Genomic DNA, 15,332 nt, shown 5'->3' on the forward strand with positions numbered 1-15,332 from the left:
ACCTCTTCACGAAGTCTCTATCTCAAGCTACGCTCAAGCGGCACTCCATCTCCCTAGGGTTGATTTTACAGCCTAGGGTTGAGAGGGGGTGTTAGAAGTCATCTCCTATCTTTATCAGACACCAGGGCCTCTGTTGTGGGTGTGCCTACCCTTTGTAGGTGTTTTCTCATTTTTCCTCACTCGTATTTTTTTCCCATTTTTTCCTATTTTTCCATGGTGTGGGAAGCAGTATTGGACCTGTCAGCTGTACCAGATGATGTTGGCCGACTGGTCACTGGCAGTCCCAAATTCTCTCTGCTGCTGGCCGACTCCACACATGTGAGGGCCGACTGTGAGAAGCTGGCCGAGTGGTGATATTTAATGGTCGTGGATATTTTGTCATGTCGGCTATCCCTACTGCAGGCCGACTGCATATATGGGGCCATATAAAATGTCTCCATGGCTCCCCACTTCATTGTATGTTGTTTTCATCTTCGGGATCTTGTGTATAGAGAAGAGTTACACATCTATCTCTCTCCTTCTCTTGTGTTGTCTATTTTCTCTACTTGCTCTTGTGGTCTCAGATTTGGTTATCATCTCCGCTCTGTATTTTGACAGGACAAGCAGTGTTAATGGAGATAGAATAGCTCATAAAGTCAATCAAGAAAGATCAAAAGAAAAAGACTGACAAAAGGATGAGAGGGCTACTAGTGGATGTCACCACAGAATCTCAGCAATTGGAGCTGTGGCATCAGAGATCAAGACATACCAAGAGGCTCTCCAAGAAAAACTACAAAGCCCTACTATGCAAGAACAACACCAGCTCTTCCCTCCAACGAGCCCTAAACAACTAATATTCAAAGACCTCTCCCTGCTCAAGGATTCACAACTAGCGGAGATACACACAGAGAGGAAGCTGAAGAACAAACACAAAAAGATGATACCTTGGAAGGACCGGCACAAGAGGAGGCATCAGTTACACAACAAGAATTAGAGAAGCCAACAGAATCTAGTAAGAGGCCACACTCCCCTGAGACGTCCATGCCAAGTAAACAAAGAAGATTGGATCAAGATAAGCCACTGCCGCATCTTGCCTCTTTCAAGGAGGTGGATTCTCAACAATTCCTCCGGGATACCTTGGAAGGCCTTGACACACTCCTCCATGATCCCCTTACAAAAATAAGTGCGGCCACTAGTACCAACTGGGAACAGGAACATAAGGGATGGCATTGCCATTTGTTGACAACACACATGCTGCATGACAAGAACGCTAGCCTATGGAAGTAGCTAGAAGAGGCCAATGCACAAACACAAAGTGTGAAAGATACCTTGGCGACAACAGAGAAAACTCATAAAGAAGTAATCATAAAGAGTTTACAAGCTGCAGAAGAATAGGAAACAAGGTACAATGTCAAATGACTTAGTAAAGGGTTCTACTTGTATCCATTGATCTCTCTTTCTATGTGCAACCTTGACAACATTAGTAGAAGAATAATGAGAATGTAAGTCATAATGTCTATGGTCAAGTTGGGACGCTTATGAGATGATTATTTACGTATGTTTATTAGAGATATTTTATTTTGAATGCGTCTTTTATTTATATCATTTTTTAAGATAATGTGTTTAATCGGCTTTGTGTGTCGACTAATATTATTTTGGATGTAGGTAATGGCAGATTATTTTATTAGTCGTCGTGAGTGGAACATTTGTTGGAAGATATTTTGGAAGACATGTAAATATCTATTATGGTTACATATTTTGGTATTAATATTTTTAAAAGGCTAAGGCCTAAAATCTTTATATATATCAATCATTATTTATAATTTTGGTAGGTTCAAGACTTGATAATTGTAGCTTACTATATTTTTGGAAGAGATTTTATGCTCAAAAACTCAAAAAACTCTTTAGCTTTTTTGTTGGAGTTGTCTTTTGGCAAAGCAAGCTTTAATATATATAAATATGGGTGAGTGGTATGACGGGCCACTCATCTAGGGGAGTTTGAATCCAATCTTGTGTCGACAATTATCTCTCTTATTTTTCAAGTTCTCATGTTTATTTATTTTTGGTATAAATGTGTTTTCATGTAAGGTTCATGCTTTTAATATATTCCTCGTTGCTCTAATTTTTGTGTTGAGAAATAGGATTCTTTTCCTAGTGTCATAAAGGTCCTGATAGTGGTATATTAAGGCTTTGGGGATCACTCAAGGAGAAGAATTTTTTGAAGAAAAATTTAAAACAAATTTTTATGAAAGCTTTTGGAGAAAAGGAGGCTAATGAAATTATTTTTTGGAAATTCTTAAGGCTTCAACAAATTAAGGAGTCATTGCACGAGAAGAGGTAGAAGGTTACAAGGCATCTATATATACATTACAGGGCTTGCACCCCTACATGCCACATGGCAAACTTTTTAGGCATATCCTACCTTCTAATAGACGTTGTCTAGTAGTCAACAGAGTGATAGCCTAGAAACGAGGAAAAGAGAGACGTTTCTCCGAGAATCTTTATTTTTTTCCAAAATTTAAATCCTGATTGTCAACAGAGTGATAGCCTAGAAACGAGGAAAAGAGAGACGTTTCTCCGAGACGTTGTCTAGTAGTCAACAGAGTGATAGCCTAGAAACGAGGAAAAGAGAGACGTTTCTCCGAGAATCTTTATTTTTTTTCCAAAATTTAAATCCTGATTGTCATAGGAGGTGTCAGATTTAAAAAAGGGATTGAGGCGTCAGACTATGCTCTAAAAAGGGTAAAAAGGAGAATGAGCCGTTTTATTCTTTTCATTCAAATGGTTATGAAGCCCCGCTTCTGGACTCCCCACTGTCTGCTCCATCGCTAGACCCCTCCCCCTCCTCTGCCTCTCAACAGGTACCGCTTTCTCCTTGGCTCCACCAACCTGGGACTCCCAAAATCGGATCTGGACAGGCGACAACACTGGTGCCGTGGCTCAACCTCAACTTTGCCAAAGATATCAACGCCTCCAGTTCTGCCCATAACATCAATCTAACTTTGCCAAAGATATCAACACCTCCAGCTCCGCCCGTAACATCAATCTACCCGACACGGTTCCCGTGGTGTTCAAGCAAGCCGAGGTGACCAGCAAGATGGGCATGCTAGACTTTGTATGGACAAGATGAAAAGATGCAGGGGAGAAGAGAGCTTGAGCTCTTGCAAGCACACACACACACTCACAAAACCCTAATAGAGAACACACAAGGTGAGAGGCTGAAAATCTTCTTCTTTTCTACTCAACACTCAACACACCATATATAAGAATAAGAGTACACACAATATGAAAGGTACTCAACCAAATACATACACGGGTTCTCTATAGTGTGAACCCGACTAAATGAGCTGGCGCTATAACTATGCCAGTCTCTAGAATGGCTGTCACACAGCCTGTCATCCCACTGGCCGCATATCACCCAAGATCTCACCAACCATGCCAGTGGTGTAAGTGCGGGGCCTATCCCCCAAGCGGGTCATCAGTGTCCACCGCCTCACTAGAGCTCGATATCTCAACACTCCCCCTCGAGCTCAACTCCATCTCATGTACACCAAGCGAAGCCCTGAATCTGCGGAGCTTCTCTGTACCCAATGCTTTGGTGAAGATGTCAGCTACCTGATCCTCTGTGCTGACATAAACAAGGTCAAGGTCTCCTGCCAAGACCTTCTCTCTGACGAAGTGGTAGTGGACCTCTATGTGCTTCGTACGAGCATGAAAGACTGGGTTCCTGGCCAACTATATACTACTAATGTTGTCACAGAAAATGACAACTTGTCTATCCACTGATAGACCCAAATCTACAAGTAGCTTTCTCAACCAAGCTACCTCACATGCTGCCATAGCAGCTCCTCTGTACTCGGCCTCCGTACTCGATAGAGCAACCGTAGGCTGCTTCTTGCTGCTCCAAGTCACAGCAGCACTCCCCAAAGAAAACATGAATCCACTGGTAGATCTTCTGTCTGAGATACTACCAGCCCAATCAGCATCTGTGTACCCATGTACACATATCTCTGTCCCAGTCTCATAGAATAGTCCACAATGTAAAGTAGACTTCACATACCTCAGTATGCGTCTCACAGCATCCAAATGCGGTTTCCGTGCCCTGCATAAACTGACTCACCAACCCAACAGCATAGCTCAAATCTGGTCTGGTGATCGTCATGTAGATCAAACTTCCTACTATGCTCCTGTACATAGTAGGATCCTCCAATATCTCTCCTGAATCTGCACTCAACTTGCCATTCTGATCCAATGGCACAGATATAGGCTTTCAGCCTATCATACCATACTTGGACAACATGTCCAAGCCATACTGTCTCTGCAGTAATCCAATACCATGTGGTGACCTAATCACCTCAATGCCCAAGAAATATCTAAGCTCCCCCAGATCCTTCATCTCAAACTTCTGTCTAAGCAAGATCTTTACATCAAAGATCTCTGCATCATGGTCCCCCGTAATGATCAAGTCATCTACATAGATGACAACAAGCACAACCCCTCTATCACCATGTCTCACATACAATGAGAAATCTGCATTGGCTACATGAAAGCCAATAGTGACAAGATATTCAGAAATCTTGTCAGACCATGCTCTTGGTGCTTGCTTTAAGTCATACAAGGCTTTCTTCAACCTGCAAACATGCTCGGGGTGACCCACATCCTCATAACCAGGTGGCTGCAACATATACACCTCTTCTTGCAAATCCCCATGCAAGAATGCATTCTTTACATCCATCTGATGTAAAGACCATTGCTTTGACACAGCCACTGCTATCACAACTCTCACCGTTGCCATCTTGGCAACTGGGCTGAAAGTTTCCTCATAATCAATCCCATATGTCTGCGCATATCCTTTGGCTACCAATCTAGCCTTGTACCTGTTTATGCTTCCATCACTGTTATGTTTAACTTTGTACACCCACTTGCATCCAATGGCTTTCTTGCCTTCTGGCAATTGCACTAAATCCCAAGTTTCATTTCCATATAGTGCATCCATCTCCTCATCCATAGCTTTCTCCCAACACACATTTCCAACAGCCTCATCAATGCATGTGGGCTCAACAACCTGCACAACCTTTGCCATATATGCATAGTGATGTGCCACATAACCATCATAGGTAAATCTCTGCACAGGATTTCTCACTCTCCGAGATCTTCGCAGCTTCTCATTCATGGCTTCCATAGCCTTCTTTACACCAGGTGTTCTCATAGCTGGGATCCCAAGCTCCTCATCAAGGCTCATATCTGAGCCACTAGACTCTCCATCAACATGAGAATGCCCTGCAGAAATGTCAGGCATACCAAGGGGCTCAACCACTTTCTCTTTTCCTTTACGTGATGTAGTAATCACATTTGCAGGGCTGGTATTATGACGCAGCCTGCCACTCCATGGTCTATCAACAGACCCACTAGATGAGGACTCTCCTGGTCCACTCAAAGACTGTGATTGCTGACCTGCATTCTGTGCAACCACACTTCCACTCAAATCAGCCCCAACAGCTTCTTTTTCAGCAGCATACCAGCTGCTCATCTCATCAAATACAACATCCCTGCTTACCCTCAACTCACGTGTAGCAGGGTTATAACACCTGTATCCCTTTTGCTCAAGGGAATATCCAATAAACACACATTTTTCAGCTTTCGGATCCAGCTTAGTTCTCAGCTCATCTGGCACATGCACATATGCAATGCATCCAAAGACTTTCAGATGAGACAAATCTGGTTTTCTGCCAGTAAACCTCTCCTCTGGAGTTACATCATGTATGGCTGTAGTTGGAGTCCTGTTCATGATGTATACTGCTGTAGAAACAGCCTCAGCCCAATAGCAATGCGGCATATTCTTCTCTTCCATCAATGCTCGCGCAATCTCAGCAATGTGCCTGTTTTTTCGCTCAGCAACTCCATTTTGCTGCGGAGTGTATCTGCATGTAAACTGTCTCCGAATACCATTCTTCTTCAAGAATTCAGAGAACTCATTGGAGAAGTACTCTCCCCCTCCATCTGACCTTAGGCACTTTACATATTTCCCTGTTTGCTTTTCAACCAAAAATCTGAAATTCTGAAAGTGAGTGAACACCTCTCTCTTCTCCTTCATGAAATATACCCACACTTTCCTGGTGTGATCATCAATGAAAGTCACATAATACCTGCAGCCTCCCATAGATATGGTCTTCGTAGGACCCCATACATCTGAATGCACAACATCTAGTGCATTTCTGCTCACATATCTGTTACGTGGAAACACATGCTTTGTTTGCTTCCCAAATTGGCATGCTTCACATATTTTCTGCATACCTTCCACTTTAAATTTTGGCAGCCCTGTCACAATTTCTTTTGTCTGCATAGACTCCAATCTCTGCACATTCACATGTCCAATTCTTTTATGCCATATGTCTGTGTCTGCAACAATTCCTGAACCATTTGCAAACATCGCAGCACTCATTTCAGGCATGTCTACATCCAACGTAAACATTCTGCCCACTCTGTTGCCTTTTGCAACCAACCTGCACTTGTCTTTAAAGTCTTCGACATAACACCCATCAGGGTTAAACCTAACCTGCAAACCCTGCTCAATCATCTGGCCAACTGAAACCAGATTCTTTGTTATGTTCGGTACATGAAGTACATCTGCAAGGTACTTCACTTTGCCATCCTGCATAGACAATGGCACATCTCCAACGTGGGCAATTGGATGAGCAGTGTCATCCCCTGTTTCCACAAAACCTGGTCTTTCCGGGTTTTTCATCTCCTTGAACCACTCCCCATGACTCGTCATGTGGTTCGAAGCGCCTGAATCCACATACCATACATTATCTTTTTGTGCTGCATCAACATTTTCAGACATGGCATTCACGACATGCTGCATAACAAACAACCTCTCATTATCCTCATTATTTCTGCTTGAGGATGCATAGTTGTTTTGCTGCACTTTCCCATTTTGCATGTCAGCCTGCTTTTTATAACATTCTGCCTGCACATGTCCAGGCTTACCACAATAATAGCATTCACGTGCATCATTGTACTGCCTTTGCCAATTTCCACGGCCTCTTTGACTCCCCCTGCCTCTGAATTTGCCTCTTCCACCTGCGTGTTGTTGTTGTTGTTGATTCTGGGAGTGTTGTTGCTGCTGCTGCTGCTGGCCATAATTCTGATTACCTGTTCGGCCACCTCCTTGACCGCGTCCACGGCCTCCTCTACCTCGTCCTCTTCCTGAACTCGTGTAGAAGGCCTGTTGCTCTGAACTGTTTTTGCTTTGTGAAGACTGTTGGTCTTCACCCAAGTTCTTCTCTTCGATAATCAGCATAGACACCAAATCTGTAAAGTTGGGAATGTTTTCCCGAGTCTGAATAGACGTCTTAAACGCCTTGTATTGTGGCCCGAGACCACGTAGACAGACCTCCACCTTATCATCATCATCTACTGACACACCAATAGATGCAAGGGATTCCACAATACCCTTTATCTTCAGCGCATAGTCATTCACAGACATGCTCTTTTTCTCCACAGTATGAAGTTCATTCTTCAACTGTATCTTACGTGCCTTGGTGTTTGTTTCATAAAGCTTTACCAAGGTGTCCCACGCCTCCTTGGGGGACTTGGCATCCTGAATGTGCCCAATCATGGTGTCCTGTATACTAATGGAAAGCCAATACATAACCTTCCTGGCTCCTTGGTTCCAGTCTTTAAACTCTTTCACATCTGCAGCAGCAGTCGGATTTATATCCGGTATCTCCGGTGCCTCTTCATGCTCACCTTCTATGTAGTCCCAATAGCCTTTTCCCATCAGGAAATTCGTCAACCTGAACCTCCAAGCATGGAAGTTATTCTTGTCAAGCTTCTCAGCCACAATCTGTGTTATGCCATCATTAGACATCTTGCCAAACACACAATTTTACCAGAACCTGCACTCTGGTTTTTCCTGCACAAATGTTGTATTTTCTGCACAGCGGTACTGTAGTACTCTCAAATGTCACAACCAGTGACTTCAATGTGCATACATACACCCAATGGCAACTGTAGACCTCTTTGCAGCACCCACAGTGTCTGCACAGTCAATCTGTCTTCCTGCAGTTCTTAAAACAGAGTTCTGCAGAGAATCGATGACTTACCCGTCGCAGTGCTCGAAATCGCCCGCTTTCTGAAAAACGGAGGTCCAGACGCACCCGAAACGCGTTTTCGGCCCGAAAATTTTAGTTCGTAGGACTATATAGTTGCCCTATAGCTTCACTCCCGCGAAGAAAGCTCCTCAATCAGAGATCGTTTGCCGGTGCCTCCCGTAGAGCTCCCGACAAGGGTGTAGTCACCAACACAATAGGGAAGAGTAGTTGAAGCTCTTACCCTCGTACCGCTTCCTGTGGTTCTCTTGCTTGCAGCTCAACCCTTAGCACGAACCAGGCTCTGATACCATGAAAAGATGCAGGGGGGAAGAGAGCTTGAGCTCTTGCAAGCACACACACACACTCACAAAACCCTAATAGAGAACACACAAGGTGAGAGGCTGAAAATCTTCTTCTTTTCTACTCAACACTCAACACACCATATACAAGAATAAGAGTACACACAATATGAAAGGTACTCAACCAAATACATACACGGGTTCTCTATAGTGTGAACCCGACTAAATGAGCTGGCGCTATAACTATGCCAGTCTCTAGAATGGCTGTCACACAGCCTGTCATCCCACTGGCCGCATATCACCCAAGATCTCACCAACCATGCCAGTGGTGTAAGTGCGGGGCCTATCCCCCAGGCGGGTCATCAGTGTCCACCGCCTCACTAGAGCTCGATATCTCAACACAAGATTGCTTAACTCCATTAACTAGGTCCGACCCATTGATTAGGGTCGAGATGTCCAGACAAATGCTTAACAACATGGAGCAGCAGATGCAGGCAATTCATAAAGATATAAAAGCTGCCCAGGATCGACAGAAGCAATATGCAAATAAGAAGAGGACAGTCAGAGAATTCAAAGAAGCAGATATGGTCTTCATTCGAGTACAGCCCAAAAGAAGTTCTTTATCTCTTGGGAAGTATAAGAAGTTATTCCCTTGATATTGTGGGCCATATCTGATTTCAAAGAAAGTAGGTGACTTAGACTACGAGCTTCTTCTACCTCCTTATCTCAAAGTTCATAATGTAATTCATGTAAGCCTTCTAAAGAATTATGTGCCAAGCCCAAATCATGGAAAGACGGTAAAACTTCAGTGGTAAGATATACCATCAGCTTCTAGGTTACGCTAGTTCCTTCTTTTATATAAGTCGTAACTCTTACTTGTCGCTCGCAGTAATCTTACTTCCATCGATCTCCTTTCTTGCTTAATCTCTTTTATGGCTTGGCACAGCAGGACTTGGTTTTATCCATGATGATTTCTCACCTTCAAGAATACTGTATATTTTTGTTGTGAAATACAGGTTATCAATTTTGCTAGAGGATCCTTCATGAGTTCATGTTAGAAATTTTTTATGCATTTGAATCATTCATGCCGACAATCCCCTCATACTCATAATCAGTCATGGCCACAATCACTAACTGAAAATTTGATTGTTGAAACATTATCTTAAACAAATTATGTTAGGCAATCAAGTACAAAAATTGATCATGTGAATCATTTTTTAGGGAATTTAATTTGACTCATTTTATTTTTTCTAGAATTACATTATGGTATGAAGAGCTCTCTATATCTTTCATAAACCATTCATTAATCACTTTTTTTTCACACATGCCCATGCACCGTCACATCCACTCTTAATTAAACATAACTAACTCCCTCTCCATGTGGCCAAACGAGAGGGAGAAAAGTACCAAGGAGAAAGAAGGAATTTTGAAATTTTGAAATTTGAAATGAAGGTATACTTTTTTACACTTGGATCACACTTGGGAAAGTATTTTTTGTTGTATAACTTGGTTTAATAAAATTCTCTCTCCACATTGCAACCAACAAGCTTGCATTTTTTAAAATTTGGACAATCACATATATAGAAGGAGGAGTACAAGAAGGAGCCTATGGAGGCCTCGAGCTCTACTTCTACCTTTTCTAGAGATCATGTCGAATGCCAAACCCCCCAACGAGGAAGAAGACACCGGTGCTGAATTTGCCCCCATCATCTATTATGGGAGACTAGGGTTTTATTATGACTCGGGTTAGGATTAGGATTAGGATTTTATTATGACTCAAGTTAGAGTTAGGATTCTTGCATATTTCTAGAACAATTGTGTCTTTTTATGAGATTAGGTTTTTTTATGATCTATGTTTTTTAGAGTAGAGTGAATGCAAGATTTGGGTTTTCTAACATTATTCACGTACAAAAAGAAAGGCCAGTCTTTATAGATTCGAACAATGGAGGGAGAGGGGCATGGGACACGTCTGACTGCTAAAGCACAAGGACACCAACAAGATTCACTATCTCAATGCACCAGAACAACACCCTTAAAATATGTGCGAATCATATAGGTAATTAAGAGAGCTTATCACCTTCTCAATTTTGTTACTTGATGGTTTTGTTTCAGATTAGGGTTTAACTAGGCTTGCTTACTATAGATTAGGGCTTTCTTTGGTATCATGGGCTTATATTATTGTTTAACTAGGGTCGCTTATTGTAGATTAGGACATATATTATTGTTCAACTAGGGTTGCTTATTGTAGATTATGCCTTTCTTTGGTATCATGGGCTTATATTATTGTTTTCTCCCCTTATTTTGCAATGCATCCCATGACTAGTCTGCAAGAGCATCAAGGCAATGATAAGACATGGGTATGGCATGCTTGCAAATGTGATGGAGAAAGTTTTTTGCATCCAGTTCGAAAGAGTAGTTTGGCCTACCAAGGTGTCCTTGACTGTCTTCTCACCTATGTTTAAATGAAGCTTTGAAACCAACTAATTATCTGGCTTGCTCCTTCAAAAGAATTTGTGCAACCTTGATGGCTTAGCTTTAAACTTTAGAGAGTGTGATAAATTGAATGTTTCGCCTCTATAATTCTCTATGCTAGCTTTGATTGAGACAACATCCATGAGAGTGGCATACATGTGTATGCATTCATGTACCATTGACATGTTTTACATGTTTCCCAAATGCCTAAAGCTTCAAAACCACATATGAGAAAGAACAAGAAGCAATTTCTAGTGTGACACATAGGACACTAAGGAGGAAGGAACTACTGACTCAATGGCTGAACTATTGCTAAATTTGATTATTGTAGAGAAGTGTACTCTATTAAACACAACTTTTACTTCCTCACCACATTGTCAAATGAGAGGGAGAAGAGGGACTAGCGAGAAGGGGATTTTTGGATTTTTGAAATTTGAAGTGTAGCTGTAATTTTCATACATGCTTGGGAAAGTATTTTTTGTTGTATGGCTTGGTTTGGTAAAATTCTCCATCCACATCTAGGCAACAAGCTTGAGAAGGAGCCTATGCAAGCCTCACGCTCTACTTTTGCCTTTTCTCACGATCCAAAGGATGCCAAATCCTCTTGCAATGTTAAGGCATGGGTATAGCATGTTTTAGATTTTGCAAATGTAATGGAGAATCAAAAGATGGACTTTTTTACACCTGGTTTGGAAGCATTGATATTAATTTTTTTTAGTTTGGCCTACACTTGAAGCCTTCTCACGTGTGTTTAGTGCAAACGAAGCTTTAAAACTAGCTAATTATCTATAGCTTGGTCAAAAGAGGTGATTTTGTGCGAGCTTGATTACTTCGCTTTATACTTTATAGAGTGTGATAAATTGACAGTTTTACCTCTATATTTCTCTATGCTAGATTTCATCGAGACAATCAAGAGAGCGTCATACATGCTTCCATGTACCATGGACATGGCCAAATCATCAAAACCGCATATGAGAAACCACAAGAATGATAAGACACTGAGGAGGAAGGAACTGCTGACTTCGCAACTGAACAAAAAGGGGGGATTTTTGGATTTTTTAGATTTGAGATGAAGGTATGATTTTTTACTTGGGTTATGCTTGAGTTCACAATTAGGAAAGTATTTTCTGTTGTATGATATGGTGTAGCCACACAATGACGCGCGAGTAACCTACTTAGATCGTACCACCTAGAGCCCCCCAAGGGCGGTGAACCTCTGTGCAGAGCTTTGCTATGGCGATGGCAAAGTTCTACAGAGTAGAGGTGGAGCCTTGCAAAAAGGAGAACCATGGCTATGATAAATTTTATAGCTACACACACATCACATGCCGATAAAAATGGCCACAAAAGAATTCACAGTAGAAAAACGTCATTTTTTATGATTTTTTTAATGCAACAAAAACACCTACCGATGAATTAAGAATCTACAGAGTTCAGTGTAGTTTGCACTTGCATATTTTGAAAAATACCTTCCAATTTAAAACTTTTGAAGGTACACATTTCCACCTTTTTGGAAATGTGTAAAGATTCAATAGAGATGGAGAACAACTAGACAATTGTTTGCAAACCAGATTACAAACTGACCACGTCTACCAATCTGTGCTCCAACAAGTAGCTTTGATGGTGTTCAAGGTAGACTCAAACTCAAGATAGCAAGGATGCACAATGCAATGAATAAGATTGATGATCTCAATTATATGAGAAGGTTGCGAAACCCCCCTATATATAGCACCCAAGGTTGGTCATAGCTCAAACCCATGTCAAACACCCTATGACCGATCCACACAGACCAAACCAACCACACCACTCAACCGGCACAATGATATACTATACACGAGAGCTTCCAAAAGCATTTGAGGTTTGTCTTCAAGCCCTACAACTCGAGGAAGAGTGCACTGCATCAACCCACACTTAACACCCACAATTCCCAATTTAGACATTAGATGTTAACCATGTGTGGCTGAAGGAGATATCTTATGTGCACTTAGCACCATGCCAAGTAGGGTACACGTAATTGTGGGCCAATTAGCCACTCAACAGCATAAGGAGATCTTCATGGGACACGATGTTCTCACGTTGTGGAGCTTGAATTGGCGCTTAGGCGACCTTGCATAGGTTGCGCAAAGACCATAGAATTTGTGTTGCCTTCTAATAAGGGATTGTTATGCACATATTCTCTACTCATCAAGGACCAAGTCGCAGGAGCTGCTTTTCCTGCGCGATGAGCTCCTCTTGGAAGTCAGCTCGAGCGTGGATGAAGGGGGGTACGCTAGCCTCCTGTTTGAAACTGCGCAGGTGCCGTGTTGAAGGGGGAGTGGGTGCAAGGGAGTGGCGTGTACCCTCCATGCTCAGAGGTTCCAATGCATGTTGTAGCAGGATGAAGGAAAGTGTGCATGCCCAGACCTAGAAAGTTAGGGTATCCACCCTCGAAGAAGGAACGGGATGACAAGTGTTGCGCCACGAGTCTCCCACTTGAGTCCAGCTGGCCATTCAAGGAAGCTGAAGTGACATTCACATATCAGGGATCTTTCCGCGTGTGAGGCCATGCATTTCCGTCCTCCTCCATACAATTCTGCAGAGCATTGGCGCGTGAGGGGAGCCGGTGCCGATGCCAGAGCTTGAAGAGGCATCTCCGCTTTTGACCAAAGTGACAAGGCCCCTCAAGGCCGTGCCTCGCTGACAAACTCAAGAAGACAAGAGAAGGGTGGGACCACTTTTTGCAAGATTTGCTGTAGAAAATAAAATTAAAACCCTAACTCTGAGCAAGCGTCACCAAGGTGCGACATAGACATGGTTTGTGGGGTCATTGGCTCACATATTACAAATGAGATGTGTTGAAACTGCCCAAGCCACCTACAAAATGATATGCTCTCTAACCGTGGTCAACATAGCTTATCACCATCCAAGCCATCACTACAGTTTCTAGGCACAGTGACAAAGGAAGTAAAGGCCCAATGAGAACCAAAAAAGAATTCACCAAAAGTGGTAGTAGTCCCTCAGATACTTGCAGTGTTCAGCATTTGCATCAGCTAGAGCTAATAACAAATCATCATTGGGAAACTACTGTTCATTAATTTATAACTAAAGAACTAATCAGTACACACAAGACATTAACCATCAAAGAAGAAAATTAAGCTTGATGTCCAAAACAACGAGCATATACATGCAGTAGCCTCAGATAAACCATGGAGATTTCAGCAGCACATCAGAGTGGTGCATGACATTAAGTCTCATCATAGGCAGCCTACATTCAAGACAATGTTTTACAGGGCAAGCTTGACCTTAAATTGGGAGATCATTAACAGTATGGGAGAGATCTTCCACAGTTGGATAGGATTGGGCCCACAACGTGTGTTAAGCCCTGAAAATGGCAGACTTTCACATGCACGTTGAAAGGCCTGACACAATTCATATTTATCAACAAGACTTGAACCCTGATTATCCACTCCTTTAGATGCCAGCATATGCTATGTGGATCTTCTAACAATCCATGCTTAATTATTCAAATTATGCATTAAAAAGACCGCACACTCGTTTAGATTTTTTTTTTTTCAAATCTTACATTACCAAGCCTTTACTTTGTTTTCGAATCGGGCATGGGGAACATGCCTGTGTTGGCAGCATTTCTGGGGGGAGCAAAACCTAAAAGCTTCTGCAAGTTGGACCGTATACTGACAGAGCATAAGAAGTAGAGAAAAACCATGGCACAGTCAGTGGGATCGTCTCCATGGAGCCCTCTATGGCTCATCCTCTGCACAAAAGGGATAGGGGAGAAAGGGAGCTTGGCCACAGCCTTCCCTTCAAAGAGAGAGTTCAAAAGGCCAAAGACAACAACAAGAACAACAGCAACCACGCCTCCTGACTTGAACTTGGTGAAGGAGACGTCACGGCTGGACTCTTTGAGGCTGCTTTCCAATCGATCCATCTTCTTGACCTTGGAGTTTTTGCTGCTGGATACTGCAGAGACGCCTGTGCCCTTCATGACCTCGAGCTTTCTGGAGGCTCTGTCTATGGTGGAGCGCAGACTCTTGTAGGAATCCGTCCTGTAAATGAGGATCCAGGATATGGTCTCGCAGATCATGGCCGATGCGAAAGAGATGGCCAGGATGATCAGGCCGTCCCCATAAGGCAGAGACACAGCCATTAGAGAGAAAGACACACAGAAAGCTTACCTATTGAGATGTGATGACCTTCAGCTTCTTATGGTCCTTTTGCAACCCTAAAACACTACAAAGAAAAAGCTGAAAGCAAAAAGGCAGAAAAAGAGATTCTAAAAAAACCAAAAAAAACAAAAAGCAACGAAAAAGTGGCTTCATAGTTGCTTTTTGACGGGCTGAGTTCAAAGTTGTGAAGGCTATGCCTCCTATAGGTACTACAAACCGTAGTGCTTCAACCTCTTGCCATAAGCATCTCGTTGGGTGTTGAGTTTGTTTAAGCGGTATCACGATCACTTTTGAGCTTTTTGGTCGTAGAATACTTGCAAAAT

The 15,332-nt window shown here is 42.5% G+C and overlaps 1 pseudogene across 1 annotated transcript; it reads right to left on the bottom strand.

Moving 5' to 3' along the window:
- Positions 1-13,967: 13,967 nt before the first annotated feature.
- LOC147639545 (uncharacterized) lies at positions 13,968-15,097 on the bottom strand (annotated as a pseudogene). Its single transcript, XR_015265048.1, has one exon. The product of XR_015265048.1 is annotated as an uncharacterized LOC147639545 (transcript).
- Positions 15,098-15,332: the final 235 nt, after the last annotated feature.

The sequence above is a fragment of the Cibotium barometz genome, chromosome 4 (assembly GCF_041138505.1).
Source record: "Cibotium barometz isolate CiBa-2024 chromosome 4, ASM4113850v1, whole genome shotgun sequence".
NCBI classification, from domain to species: Eukaryota; Viridiplantae; Streptophyta; class Polypodiopsida; order Cyatheales; family Cibotiaceae; genus Cibotium; species Cibotium barometz.